Raw genomic sequence first — 15764 nt, 5'->3', positions numbered from 1 at the left:
GGGGAGGAGGAGTTGGGAGGGAAGTGTTCAGGGGCAGGCGGAGGACAGTCCCAGGGGCAGGCGGGCAGGCAGGGAGCGGGAGGCGGGGCTGGGACCTGGCAATTATGCCAGATCCCAACCCCATTCTCCAAGCAGCGCAGAGTGGCTGCAAGCTGCTCTGCTCTCCTTGGACTTATGCCACCTGCAGAAGTGGCACAAGTCCAAGGAGATCCATTGGGGCTGTGGTGGCTTACCTGGGGGCAAGAGAGAGTTTCCCCTCACCTCTGGCTGAACCACTTTGGCGCCCTATCTTGCTCTGGATACAGTGCAGGCCTCCTGGCTTGCTTGCCTGTTCCAGCACTAGATAGGATTGCACTGCACACGTGTCAGGATTTGTTTCTCTTTGAAAGCAACACTCTTGGAAAGTCATCCCTTGATACCATCCCCTGGTAATACGCATTCTGATTGCACATCAGCTCTAGAAAAAAAGATCAGATCACCATAATGAAACTCAATAGTGTAGCTATCTACACTTTGGGCAGTCAAGTCTTGATTTGCTACATGGCTTTTTTTTCCTTTCATACACTGGCTCCACTCCCTAGTGAAATCCTCAGAGGAAAAGGGAAGCGCTTTTGTAGTGATTTTCCAGGCACTGCTAAAATCCATGAGTTTACAGCTAATTGACCATTTGAAAAAAAAAACAAAAAAAAACAGGGCAGTGACTGAAATCTATAAATACAGCAGGTGAAAAGTTGACAGTCTCCATCAGCTCTACATTTAATGCAGATGCTTCCCTTGGCTTTGCAGTATTGTTTTACTGATAAGTACAAAAAACTCAGCTAGACTGAACAGGATTGTTTGTTAGATGGACAATCTTGAGATATACTTTTTTGGGCAGTGTGGAACAATGCAAGTTTCAAACCTAAAGATATGTGATGTGTTGATTACACAGGCCTACAAAATTGAGGGTCAGAAAAGTTTTTCCCAAACTTTACGGTGGTTTGATATGAATTTGGGGTGCCGATTCCAAAAATGGTATCCGTGTTGCCCTATCACATCTAGTTTTGGAGATATAGTATAGCCTCATTAGTGAATGGTTCAAGCAGCTTCCTCATGCGGAAGCGATGGTGTAGGCTTCCTCATGAGGAAGCTGCTTGAACCATTCATTAATGAGGCTATGCCGTGTCTCCAAAACTAGACGTGATAGGGCAAAACGGATGCCGTTTTTGGAATCGGCACCCCAAATATACCCAGGAATTGGTGTAATGTTTAATGAAGCAAAATGTGTGTTGGCCTGTGTTATTATATCAGTTTTGGATTGAGAAATGCCACCATTAAAGCAAAAGCTGACAGTAGATGATAAATCTAAAGATTCATACTAAAATTTCTCTAAGGGTGAATTTCAGTCCCCCTGGGCTACAAGATATTGTAATGCTTATGATGTCCCCCAGTAATGAAGCTAAGCTGAAGAAGTGAAGTGAATGGTTTGTTTATAAATATGGCGTTGCTGGCATTCAGTGGCAACCTAGTAACCCATCAGTGTCATAGCTGGAAGGGGGGCTACAATGACACCTTGCATCATTGCCTCAGCCCTGCACCTGTGCAGTCACCTTGTCCTCCATACATATGTGGCCCTGACCTGGGAAACAGCTGTATGGGGCCAAGAGTGGGAGGGCCAATTTTGCACCATTTTGCAACCCACGGTAAGTGCTGCTACCCCACCTCAGTGGAGATGGTGGGAAACTGCCACTCCACAATGGGGGGGGGGAATGGACTCCCCCTGGCCCCAGCTTTATTACGCCACTGACTCCCATCATCCGACATGCTATAGATTGCAGCCATGCCAAAAAGGCACACTCTGCATGCTCTAGTGGTGGGTGACCTGAAGACAAACGGGAGGTAGGTAAAAAAACATCTTTACTTACCTCCATGTAAACCCTCAGGTTGCCTATGTGTTTCCTCAGACATTCATCACCCATTTTGGTGGTGTATGTCTGAGAGAAAAGGGGTGGGAAGGTTTTAAAAAGAGAGGATAAGATCCAGCATGTGTGACCGCCACAGGATGCAAACCATCCTTTCCCCCTCCCACCCCGGTTCCTCCCTCAAAATGCCCCATGTCTCCCTGTCCCTGTCCACAGCCTGCCTCTGACCTTGACATACTGGTGCCAAGGTATTCAGGAAGGCCACAGCCATGCGGCTGCCACCACTCACTGTTTCTAGTAGTGGCTGGGGAACATGCGACAGTGTGCTGTGTTTTGCAACACTGTCAGGCTGTGCTACTGGAAAGTGAATTCTGCAGGCACAGCCTAATGATAGAACCGGGTTGCAAGGTATGTGAAATCTCCTGGACGCAAGTTAACAAAATTCTTTTAATTTCCCTTCAACATTCCTTAGATGTTTTGCTCAGTGACAACCTCAGAGAAGTGAGACTCTTTCACAGGCAATTGTTTTCATAAACTATATCAGATATTCAACATATTCACTTCACTTATAATTCCTAGCAGTGTGACCTCTGTTATCCCCTGCAGCTCTCCTCATCACAGTGCTAGAAAATGAGTTTTTTCTTCATATTTTTTTCTGTTTTATCTCATTTTTTTTCTCAGCTGCCATCAGCAAAGTCACCTTCTATCAAGGTCCATGTCCCCCAAATCAACAAATGCCACTCCAGTTAAGCACTTAGGGGTTCTAGGACAACATAATAGGTTTCTGACAACAGACTACTAGGAAATAAATGGTGCAAGTGGGGATTTATGACAGGCAAGAGATGTAAGTTACAGGAACTAAAATACCAAAGAAGATGCTAAATGGACTGCTATGTTGGGTAGAGGTCAGGGAAAAGGGATAATGAGCTCAAATTGGGAGAAGTGAGCTCTGCCTTACATTCTAGAATGGGTCGGGTTCCTGGGAATGGAACCCCCTGGACTTGGGGAATGAGGCAGATGGATCTGAGGTAGAGACCAATTCAGGAAAGGGAAGTTCCTTGTTACAGAACCTGGAAACACCTATGCAAAAGGTACTGCTGAAGTTGGACTCAGTGCCCTCTGCATGACCAGAGGACAAAGTTCTACCTTCCACTTCTTACTCCCAAAACTCCTGAGGAGCATGCATAGAAACTGCATTCCCTGCACCGCTTAAGTCAATTGATGAAGAAACAAGAGAAGTGTTCACAAGTGAACTTCTCAGCTTCTCAGCAGGCAATGCTAGCTACCTTTAAGTTTCTGGATGAAATACAAATGTGCCCTTCCACTCTCCCCACCCTGATACCACTAGGTGGTACAAGCAACTGCAGCTGAGGTCATTTGCTTTGAGCCCAACTTGTCAGCTTGTCATGGGAACAATCCAGTGAGAAAGCAGACAGTTCCCAGGTGGTGGGAAACACAAGATGGCTGCCAGGCAGGGAAGATGGTTGCCAGGAATTACAGTGACCCACCCACAAGCAGTACTGTTATCCAATGTTGAAGTTTTCAGGGCCCTGATTCTACAGAGGTGCTACTTATGTCGGAAGCAGCACAGTTACTTCTGCTCCTGTTTTACTCTAATCCTGCCCATAGTTTATGCTTTTATTACCTGAAGGATAGCTACACGTTATAGCAAAATAGTGCTTTAAAAAAAAAAATTAAAGCACTATCTCCAGATGCCACTGCCCCCAAACTCTGAATGTGCTTCCAGTGTTTTAGAGGTCTGCAAAACAGCAACATGCAACATCTGTCTGGATGTGGATGATAAGCAAGTCAGATCATTTCATGCACTGAAGAGAAATGATATTACTTGTCTTATTTGAGGCATGACAGTCCCCGAGTATTCATAGGAATACTCATAGGAGTCATTCATATAGCGGAAAAAAGATATGGCAGGTGGAAGGCTAGTTGTAGCTGTTGGACTGAAACTAGCCCATAAGAGTGCCGAATTGCTGTCTGCTTTTCCAATTCCAATTAAGTGACATGAAGTGTTGGCAAGGTGCTAGAGGACTCTGTTGGTTTTGCTGCAATAAATCGCTGCCTGTCTGGGGTGGAATTATTTAATTAATTTATTGCTCACCGCACCCTCACTCTTCTCTGGCAGCCTCCCAGAGAGCCCTGGCCCACATTTTGGGAATGGCTGCTCAAGCCACAGCACACGAATGGGGTTTTAAACCATTGATTCTTTGAAGTCAGTACACACAGAGAAATATGAGGTGCATGACGGCCTGTGGGAATCACATGGCAATGCTGATTGCATATTCTGCAGTATGTACCATTGTGCCACTATGGTGACAGGTCAAGGGGCTACATGTAGAGGTAATTCAGATGGAGGTAATTCATACATAATTCATACCCAACCCCTGCTAACAGGGTAAGAGGCACTTTTTCAAGTGGGTGCTCCTTTTTTTAGCAGGGGGAGAGTAACTGGCCCACCTCACCCCAGCAGTGTCTGTTCTAGGGGCTGTCTGCTGGTATTCAATTGCACCTTTTAGATTGTGAGCTGAGGAGCCTGGGTGGACATCCAATCTTGGGGAGAATCTTGAAGAGGCCATCCCTGCTGACCAGGTCGAAGGCCTTCGTGAGATCTATGAAGGCTATAAAGAGTGGCTGTCGTTCCCTGCATTTCTCCTGCAGTTGTCTAAGGGAGAATACCATATCAGTGGTGGACCTGTTGGCTCGGAATCCGCACTGTGATTCTGGATAGACGCTTTCTGCAAGTACCTGGAGCCTCTTTAGTGCAACTCAGGCAAACAACTTTCCTACAATGCTAAGGAGAGAGATGCCACGGTAGCTGTTGCAGTCACCCCTGTCGCCTTTGTTCTTGTACAGCGTGATGATGTTTGCATCCCTCATGTCTTGAGGTACTCCACCTTCTCTCCAGCAGAGACAGAGGATTTCATGCAGCTCAGTGACGATGATCTCTTTGCAGCACTTTAGGACTTCAGCAGGGATGCTGTCTTTCCCAGGTGCCTTGCCAAAGGCAAGGGAGTCCAGGGCCACGTGAAGTTCTTCTAGGGTTGGTTCACTGTCAAGCTCCTCCAGCACAGGCAGGCACTCAATGTTGTTCAGCGCTTCTTCGGTGACTACATTTTCTCTGGAGTATAGCTCAGAATAGTGCTGCACCCAGCGTTCCATCTGCTGTGTCCAATCCTGGATGACCTCGCCTGTGGCAGACTTCAGAGGGGCAATTTTCTTCTGCGTTGGACCTAGGGCCTGCTTGATACCGTCATACACCCCCTTGATGTTGCCCATGTCAGCTGCTATCTGTATCCGGGAGCAAAGCTGGAGCCAGTAGTCATTAGCACATCTCCTGGCAATCTGCTGGACTTTGCTGCGAGCAGCTCGGAGGACCTGCAGATTGCGCTCACTGGGACAGGCATCACCTGGCAGGACAAAGTTCCTAACAACACAGTCCTGGAACGAGCTGGAATCCCTAGCATGTATGCACTACTGAAACAGAGACGCCTGCGTTGGCTCAGTCATGTCGTGAGAATGGATGATGGCCGAATCCCAAAGGATCTCCTCTATGGAGAACTCGTGCAAGGAAAGCACCCTACACAGCTGCGATACAGTAGACCACAGTAGACCACAGCTGCGATACAAGGACATCTGCAAGAGGGATCTGAAGGCCTTAGGAGTAGACCTCAACAAGTGGGAAACCCTGGCCTCTGAGCGGCCTGCTTGGAGGCAGGCTGTGCAGCATGGCCTTTCCCAGTTTGAAGAGATACTTGGCCAACAGTCTAAGAGGCAAAGAAGGAAGGCCCATAGCCAGGGAGAAAGACCAGGGACAGACTGCACTTGCTCCCGGTGTGGAAGGGATTGTCACTCCCGGATTGGCCTTTTCAGCCACACTAGACGCTGTGCCAGAACCACCTTTCAGAGCGCGATACCATAGTCTTTCGAGACTGAAGGTTGCCAACTACTAGATTGTGAGCCCTTTTGGGACAGGGAGCCATTTAGTTATTTGATTTTTCTCTGTAAACCGCTTTGTGATAGGCTGCTGCTGGAAGTCCTGCACACTCCTCTGTGTGTTTATATGATGGCTGGCCTGCTATCAGAAGCAAACCTGCATTTTTCTTACCATTCGTTCACCTTTTGCATTTGGGAGGCTCTGTGGCAGAGCATCTGCTTTGTGTGCAGCATCCTGTCCCTAGGGTCTCCAGATAGGACAGAAAACCCCTGTTTGAAACCCTGGGAGTGATCGCCAATCAGTGTTCTCCCTACTGAGCTAGATTGACCAAGGTTCCACCTCAGTCTGTTCCTACGGAGTATCCTTTTCTGCAGGTCTGGATTTGGCAACATCACCAGTCAAAGTTGTCACTGAAGCACAGCTGTGCTAGGGCAGCCTTTTTAAATGGGCTTTCAAATAGATTTCTCCTTGCTAGCTTTTCTCTTCTCTGATTATATCATCCTTTTCAACAGTTTCAACCAGAAAAAACCCCAGCTGTGTTTTTTTGTTTTTTTTAAAAGTTCCCTCCTTGAAGCTTATTCCACCCAGTGGCATCCACAGGCTATCCAACGATGGCTTCTCTGCAAACTGGAGGACACAGACTTCATCAAAGCAGAGACCTCCGACAACGAGAGATTAGCTTTTGGACTGCAACAATAACAGTAACAACAAAAATGGTGTTTGATGTCTGCAGTAACTGATGGAGCAGCACCTGCATCAGACGCTTTTCTGCCATGCAAAAGATATCACTGTGGGCTATTGCTTATTTTTAACAGAAGCCAGCATTTGTGTTGAACAACACACAATAAATACCCTACCGCTGCAGAAAAGCTCCCTTCTAGGCAGCATAATCACTGCAGTCCCTGATACAATTGTTTGTTTCCCTTTCAGACATCCTACATCCACAAGGCAATAAGAAATGCTGAATTCATTCGTTTGTTTTTTGCATGGGCTGTTTTCTTTATTCCTTGCAGTCTTATAGCAAAGAAAGGGATTTTCAGATGCAGATTTTCATGACTGTGGGATGATTGTGCAAACACGCCCTCCCAAATGAACCTTATCAGAACAGAACAATCCACTGGAAAGTTTCATCATCATCATCAATACATTTATGAACTAGGTATTGTACGGAAGGCATAGGCAGGCAGGCAGCTCCTGTCGAAACAGGTTCTCTTGCATATATACTCAGAACTAAGTTCCATTGGGCTTAATGAGGCTTACTCCCAGGAAAATATGTATAGGTTTGTGACCTCACAGAAATGGCAACACCAAAAGAATTCAAAAGTGGAGGAAGAGAAGGGGAATGCTTTATTTAAAATCTTGGCAATTTTGTCATAGGCTAGCTGAAATAGTGGAGTCTCAAAACATTTTTTTAAACAGATAAAGAGAATAAATTAACTATCAGCTGTGCAGAAATTCCACAAATAGACAATCAAGGGCCAATTCAGATGTAAATTCAGGTAAAGCCCTTTCAGATGTTGTTTAGGGTAACTTACATCATCCAGGGAGAGGAGTCTGCCTCTGTGATGCCATTCCCTCAACTCATTCAATTTGCCTCAAAATGTCTGGAAAGGCCTCAGCATGTGACATATAGCCACATGTATCTCTCCTTCAAGATTTTGTTCAACCAAAATGTGCCACATGAGGCTACAAGTGAAGGTAAATGAAAGTCCAAAAATGCAGCAAAAGAAAGGCAGGCGATAGAGGCAGCTTAACCAGTGGCTGACCTCCCCAGCCCGCAGCAAAGGTCCGCAATAGTGCCCCCCGGTGTGCAAATCCGACCCCCTTGCTTGGAGCGCACAGTGCCCATGCGCTCCAGGATGTGTCGGGGAAGCTTTGTGAAGGTTCCCCAATGCTTTAAACTGTGTTTCCAGAAAACTGGAAGCACAGTTTCCTACCCTGTCGGGAGCCTCAGAGAGGCTTCTGCAGGGTCCTAAAGCTGCGCAAGGCTCCATGCCTTTGGCATTTGCCCCATCAAATGAATGGGGGGTCCGCCACTGAGCTTAACCTCTTTTCCTTTGGCCATTTTCCCACTCTCTATCATCCTCCCTTAAGTTGCTTTTCTCCTCACAGGTGTAAAGATAGTATATGGGCACCATGTGACACTTTTGTTTGGACCAGAAAACCAGCAGAATTCAAAGAATGAGAAGGTTAATATAAAGAAATCAAAACAGAAATATAAGGAGGAACTAGACAATCTAAAACAAAGGTTACTGTGCAATCTAAAGCCTATCTGAAGCAGGTCTTGGCCAGAGTTTGGATGATTGGAATGTGTTCTGCGTGAGGCTGCCCTTGAAGATGATTCAGAAGCTACAGTGAGTACAAAATATGGCAGCTAGTTGATTAACTGGGATTGTACATACAGAACATTTTTTGCTAATGTTAAAAAAACTACATCAGTTCCCAGTCTACATCTGAGTCCAACTGAAGGGACAGTATTTTACCTTTAAAACATGAAGTGACTTGGAATTGAATTATCTCAAGACCCACCTTCTCTCACATGAACCTGCATGATCAGTGAGGTCTTCCTCAAAGGCCCTCAAAGACCTCACTTCTAAAGAAATGTGGTGGATGAGGAACCATGTGTAGACCTTGACAGTCATGACACCCTAGATCCAGAATGTTATCTCCAGGGACGTCCACCTGGCACCGATGCTGATGTCTTCTGGGTTTCAGATGAAGATTTTTTTTTTTTGCTCAGATCTTTTATATGCTGTGTTTCAATCACTGCTTTTCACCTGGCTTTCACCATCAGTCTGCTGCTTGTTTTTTTTATTTTTTTATGTTGCATTTCTTACTTATTGTTGCATTTTAAATGATGCTGCTTGTCTCCTTTTATATGAAAAAAGCAGAATCCATTTTTCTTAATAAACAAGTGCTTTTAAAAGCATGTGCCATCATCTTAAATTGAATGTGGCATGAAAAGGGAACAGGTGTAGAAAAATCAAAAGTGGGTAATCAGGGTCCCAGTATCAGGTTGGTGGCTGAATACAAGATAAGAACAAGAGTTTAAACCAGGAACAGGGAAAACTCAATCAAAGAGCATTATTACAACCCAAGGAACATTAGGAAGATATCAAACCAAAGTGTGGGTAGAATCAACAAAAAAGAAATAATACATTTTCATGATATTTAACAACTGAAAATCACAGCAATTGGCAACAACCAAAAGGAAAAAGAGAAAGAAGGATCAAAAAGGATATCATGATTCCTAAATTTCTTACTGCGAAGAACCCTTCTTGATACATCATGTCCGATGGGACCTTGGGAATAGGAAATTTTTGTTTGTTCAAATCCTGTACAGTGGTTTTTTCCTCTCTATTACAAGCAATATTTGAGGAAAAAACGTAAAATATTATAATTTGTTATAGCCAGGACATCACAGAGGAAAAAATATTCGCCAAGAAATAGGTATAACCAATATACATGGCATTACTCTTGGTGCAGATAAATTTCTACTATGTTATAAAAAAGGAAATTCAGATATGTAGAAAAGAAATTCCTTCCCTGTCGTTTCATTCCAGATCCCTCTAGTATTTCATTTCACCACATCTGACATCAAATATATTAGCTAACTGCAGAGAAAAATGATGGTTTTTTTTAAAGCAAATTATGCATCAATAATTATGCAAATATTCCTTCTGTGAACCTATAAAAATCTCGTGACAATTTAGTAGGTGACTATTACAAACTAAGAAATATGTGCATAATGAAAATGAAGACCATTAACTTTAAGGACTTGGGGGAATTTTCCACTATTATTTAAATACATGATCAGGGCCACCTTTGAAAATTTAACCTGGAAGAGATTATTAGTTCTAACAGTGCTAAAATGAAGCTTTTGGATAAAAACCTCAACTTGCTAAAGGAACAGTTACAAGAATCCTATCTTATATACTATTTTTCTTTGAGTAGTCTTCTTAAAACAGAATAAGAGAGATTAGGTATTTAAAGGGATAACACTTATGGAACAGCATTTATAACTGCAGTATGTAGGTGTAAAAAGTTACAAGGTACATCAAGTTTCATCCTCTATGTCAGTCGCAAGAGCAAGAGATTTTCCTGTTGTATTTGAATTGAGAATATGGAAGAATATTTTGTTTCAAATCCAGATATCAGGTGAAGATCACAGATGACGTGACTGGTCTAAGAGATTGTCTCCACAAGTATAAGTACTGTAGTGTGTGTCTGTGATTGTGTGTGTGTGGGGGGGAGGAACATATTTGTCATAAGTACAGCATCACAAATGCATTTAGAAATGTTGCTTCATAGGAGGTCTATTTTGCACCAATGAAGTCCAGAAATCAGTGACCACCTTTTCCAGATGGTCTTCCTTAATCATCACAGCAGCTGCTTGAACTGCTGGCCTGTGAGAGGATGCCCTTTTGAGCACCCACAATGCTAATTACAAGGAACAGCATGGTGGAAGATGCAGGCTTTCCCCACCACTATGGAGTGAAGTGTTTTTGCAGTCCACTAGAAGTCTTGCTCCTTGTCTGTAGGCTACAGAGATCAAAAGTCTCAGTCATGGAAACTTTGTGCTTTCCCATTTCACCTTTTCCTTTCTCCCAGGACTTTTCCTCTCCTCTGCCCTTCCACAAAAACCCTGGTTCTCCAGCCCCTTTTCCCAGTGGCTGGCACAGAACCAAGGTGTCCCATTGGGAAAGCAGAGGCTTTCCCCAGGGGAAGGGAAGTTCCCATATCCCTAGGAGACCTGCATGACTGCCCCCCCCCCATAAGATGCAGCACACACTACATTGGAGTGGCTGTATCAGCGGGGGGGGGGGTGTGGCAGCTTCAATAGGATTGGGCTGTGCTTGCTTTTGTCTTTGGACTAAGCATAGGTTAAACCACATATTTTATAGATCTATTAAGGCAGCAACACTGTGCATTTCATTTTAAATTGTTAATATCATGCAAAACATTATTCTCACAGTATGTTGTAGGAAAACAGTACACGCTACACCACCTTAGCAAAGTCCTTTTTGTAATGAATTAGAACATTTTCATGAGAAATTAAAAAAAAAAAAAAAAAGCAGTGGTCTGCAGGTGACAGTGCAAAACAATTTAGCTCAGTATTACATTTCCAGCAAATGCTTGTACCTTTGGTCTCAGACAGAATGCTAAGGAAAGGATTTCACAGCAAGTAATGCTCAATCTAATTCTGTGATTGGGTTTAGATAAAAAGGGACAACTAATTTCTGTTCTAAGAAAAATAAAACCCCTATCACAGCAGCAGGTCACATATTCATTCAAAATAATGTGCATATCGGGCTAATACTTGAAATCCTTATCTGTGATTGTTCATGTGTTGCTCTGGCTTATCATCATTTGATCACTGTTTATAAGGAAAAAAGTAAATGCAGAAAACCTAAAGAACTGCAAATATTACTGTTAGGATTTTCACTTCTCTTTCAAATCATCATGTGCCTCTTTTAGGATAGATATTCAAAAATCAAAATGCCCGGCTTCATCTATCTTCCTTTTTTACTGTTCAGCTGATGGGGGACAATTACCTTCTGTCATTTTCTCAGTGATTAAGCTGATTGACCTCTGGAAAGCAAAGCAGACTCGGCAGCTGCATAAAATCTCTTGTGCTTGATGTGGCTCACCCATCTGTTGATTTATGCAGAGATTTCTGGTCAGAAACATACACAACAGCATGCGGGTGGTCTTGCATGTTGGGGGTGGGATCATCCAGGCAGACAGTCCAATCTGAGTTTCCAGCCAATCAGGAAAAAGACACACCCCAGCCTGACCAATTTTTGTACCTTTGGGCTTCTTGCCAGAATTTCCTTTTGAGCGAAAAAAAGATGAAAAAAAGGGCAGACAGGTGAAAAATCTTTATACAAGACAAGAACATATACAACATAGTTGGGCCCCGAGTTCCCTTCTGGACTACGGAGACAGCCCTAGTAATTTGTACCAGCTTCCCCACTCCCCATTGGCCCTGCCTATCCCAATGGGAGATGTCTCAACTTTGCTCCAAAAATGGTGAGATTCAAACCCACTCTCTGGATCTTCTCTAAGCAGCACTAGTTTCTCTCTCATCAACCAACCTTAGTGTATATGAATCACAGTGCTGCCTGAGGAGGGAGTGGATACTAATGATACATGCCCCCCACTCCGGCGCTCACCTTTACTGTGGATGAAAAAATGTGTTTATTAATCTATTTATTTAGTCATTCATTCTGAAACACGTGCCCAGCTCAGATTATAATTCTTTTTATTGGCTAATAAGAATTAAAATGCCAACTATCAAAGCGATTAATAATAGCACAGTAAAATACATTAATGCATTAAAACCACAATACAGGTAGCACATGGTGTTGTAGCAGCAGCTGCCATGATGCCTCTACTTCACTCAAAGACACCCCTTAGCTCAAGTAGCCTCAGAGCTACAGCAGCAACAATGGCTCATTCCTTCTGAAGTCAGTTTTGTGCTATTCAGTAAAACTACCTCACATGGCGAACTGATCATAGAGCAGTTCAGATATGCATAGCATACTTTATTCCCGATGCAAAAAAAACACAACAAAATGGCATTGAACACCTGGAAGAAATCACCAAGATTTGTTTTAGTAAAAATAGTTTCTAATATCTATATTAATTCATTAGTAAATGCATTGAATACTGTAGATGACGTACTATGGGTGCATTAGTATCAGTCTAAAACACCGGGGAATAACAACCCGATCCTAGCCCTGATAACTCCGCCAGGTGCAGCAGTGCCAACATGGCTACTAATGCATCCAGTGGCACTGCCGAGGCCTCCAAAAGTCTCCTTGGGGAAAGGGGACTTTCTGCCCCTCCCCCAAGGAAAGCCCTGGACCCTGCAATGGGGCTTCTCAAGTCCGTGCCGGCTATTTTGCTGGAGCAGACTTGAGAGCCTCAGTGTCAGGCTTTGCAGCCCAACAATGAGGGTAGGATACAGTGGAGCAGGGCTCTAGAACCGCTCTCGAGCTGGTTCCTCCTCCGGCTCCAACTTTCCCCTGGAAATGTCAAAATACCTCCCCCTGCCTCAAGGCTCTCACTACCACCTGGAGCTCTTACATTGCTCTGGGCAACATCCATCTGGTACTGGGCTCAGCGCCAACTGGCACTGGGCTGGTGCTGGTACTCGCTCCTCACTGGGTGCCGCAGATATGCCTTATGGCACATTTGTGACAACCAGCACTGGCACTGGAGTTCAGCGCCTGTGCTGACCCATGTTAGAATTGGGCCCTAAGTCCAGAAGCAAATCTAGGGAGAGCAGAGTGGTAAGTACGGGATGCTTCGCAATGCATCGTGTAAGCGCCCCTCCCCCTCGGCATCAGAGCCATTCATGGCAGCGATGGTAGTTTGCGGTCGTTGCCCTGAATGGCTCCTACGCTGAGAGGGAGGGGTGCTTACAGGGCATGTTGCGGAGTGGGCCATACTTACCACTCCACCTCCGCTGTGAGATACAGGAAGCTGGACTAGATGGGCCTATGGCCTGATCCAGTGGGGCCGTTCTTATATTCTTATGTTCAAGGCCCATTGAGACGGGAAGACGTACTTCTGAGCAAGCATGCTTTGGAGCAGTCTGTTTGTTCCCAGAATTGTATTCTCATGTATTATATTGCCATATATTATTGCCATATATTATGATGAATAATATAGTTCTTTGCCAATGTAAAATTTATAACACAGCCTGAAAGTTTAGAGAATTAATATTTGCAATTATTTTAATGAGCCTTTGATGTTCTCATTTCTCACAGACTTCTCTTGAGGTCTAGCTATCATCGCTAAATTAGCCTATATTTCACTTTGACCGTTTTAAAGATCTAAAATGTTCAGATGAATTGTGTGCAGGTGGTTTGTGTCATTCTTGACAATCCAGTTAGAATCCCTGGTAATATACAGAAAATGCAAAACTGACAACAACACTGAGGGCCAGATCATCTTGGTTGTTGGAGCTACTACCTGTAACTTTTGCTGGTTGATTGGTATTGGGTTGTGGGCCTTACCATTTTGATGTGCTAAACAGAAGTACATCCACACACTAGCCACATGGTTAGATGTGTGGCTAGTTGTTGCAGCATGATTTTATTTATTTATTTTAAAATACTACAATGCCACCTCCAGAGCCCAATGATGGGATTGCCACAGTCGCTTATGATACAGGACGTGTTCTGGGAAAGCCAGCACCTTTTTGTCCTGTCCTAACTAGAGATGGTCGCAAATGTTGTCAATGGCGGAGGTTAATATAGGAAACCTATAGTCCAAGCCTATCCTGGATTGGGCTGTCGGGGAGCAGGGCTTTACGACAGTGGAAAAGCCTTCCACTCATTTAAAATAGCTGCTGAGGGAGCACATGGCACTCCATCGGCGGCCATTTTGCGAGCACTGCCGCAAGAGGCAGCAACACTCCCTGGCCTTTGCCAGACCTTGCCGTGCCTTCCAGAGAAGGTAAGGTAGCAACAGAGGTGGCAAGTGGGTGGGTGGGGAGGGGGAAAAATCGGGCAAGGGAGAAGGAACAGTGGGTGGGGAGACTGCAGGAGAGAAGGAATCCTGCAGCAATGGCACTCACCGGATCATATCTGCTCTTTTTGCAGCCACCCCACCCCTTTCTTCTACTTGCACCAGCTACAGTGCTAGAGCAGATCCAAGGAGACCCATTGCAGAGCAGGAGGCTTTTGGAGGGGTAATTCCCCCTTCCCTTCCAAAGCCCTCCCACACACACACACACACACACACACACACACACACAGAGAGAGAGAGAGAGAGAGAGAGAGAGAGCGAGAGAGCTCATTTTTGGTGCAGCTGCACCAGCGGGGGCAGGAGGGATAGGAATGGTCTCACGAAAACTGCCTTATATTAGTGCTGTTTATATGTTTAACTGTAACCAGGTACATTTGTGTATCTAGGTACAATCAGTGTTAATCTGAACTCGAGTACAGTTGCATGTTATGTTCAATGCAGATACAATCTGTGTACAGTTTACATGGATTGTAGATTTTTAAAATGAACCCAGGTGCAGCCATTCACATGGAAACCCAGGTGTAGCCAGGTATAGATGATCTGTGTCTCCATACAGTGTAACGTGTGAGCAGCCCTACAGAGTAAAACCATTGGTCCATCTTTCTCAACATTGTTTACACTAACTGGCAACACCTCTCTTGGATAACAGACATAATTCTTTGCAATTTCCAGAGGCTGAACCTGTGACTTCCTGCATGCAAAGTAAGTTAACTACCACTGAGCTATGGTTTCTCCCTGAATACCAACACCCCAATACCAACCTCTCAGTTCAGAAATGTCACAAGCCATTATGAATAGGGCCAGTTCAAGACCTCTTGACACCTGAGGGACCATGCCAAATGCTGCCCCCCTTGCCCAATGATATACCAACCTCTGATCCTTCCACCTTCCAAAGTTCTAGCTCTCACTCTTCTCCCCTCCACACTTCCTGCTCCTCTCTTCAATCCAGGCAGCAGAAGGGGCAGTGGAGCCAAGTAGGCAGTCTGAGATGGGCACCACGAATCAATCTTCTGCCTGAGGTGACTGCTTCATTTGGCCTCCTGGATGGGCCAACCCCGATTATGAGTCAAGCAAAGCTGCTCCAGCCATAAATGAGTCAGTGCTAGTCCTCTTTCAGTAGCAAACTTCCTTGCTGCCAGTTTTCAACATGCTTCCCATATGCATTAAGTTTTTTTTTGGGGGGGGGGGTGAGGAGATGTATTGGAATAGTGGAAGCTATTGTGAGGAGACAGGATGTGGTGTCTGCAGTGGCCCTTTGCTCTGGTGAATCTGGGAGACATGGGGTTAAAGCCTGGGCTTTCAGAGGGGAGTGTGCTGCACAGCTACAGCCACTAGAGGCAGCAAGGTCTTCAGGGTTATAAGCAGCAGGGAGA

The sequence above is a fragment of the Tiliqua scincoides genome, chromosome 2, assembly GCF_035046505.1.
Source record: "Tiliqua scincoides isolate rTilSci1 chromosome 2, rTilSci1.hap2, whole genome shotgun sequence".
In the NCBI taxonomy this organism is placed as follows: domain Eukaryota; kingdom Metazoa; phylum Chordata; class Lepidosauria; order Squamata; family Scincidae; genus Tiliqua; species Tiliqua scincoides.
Note: the sequence above shows the minus strand (reverse complement) of the source record.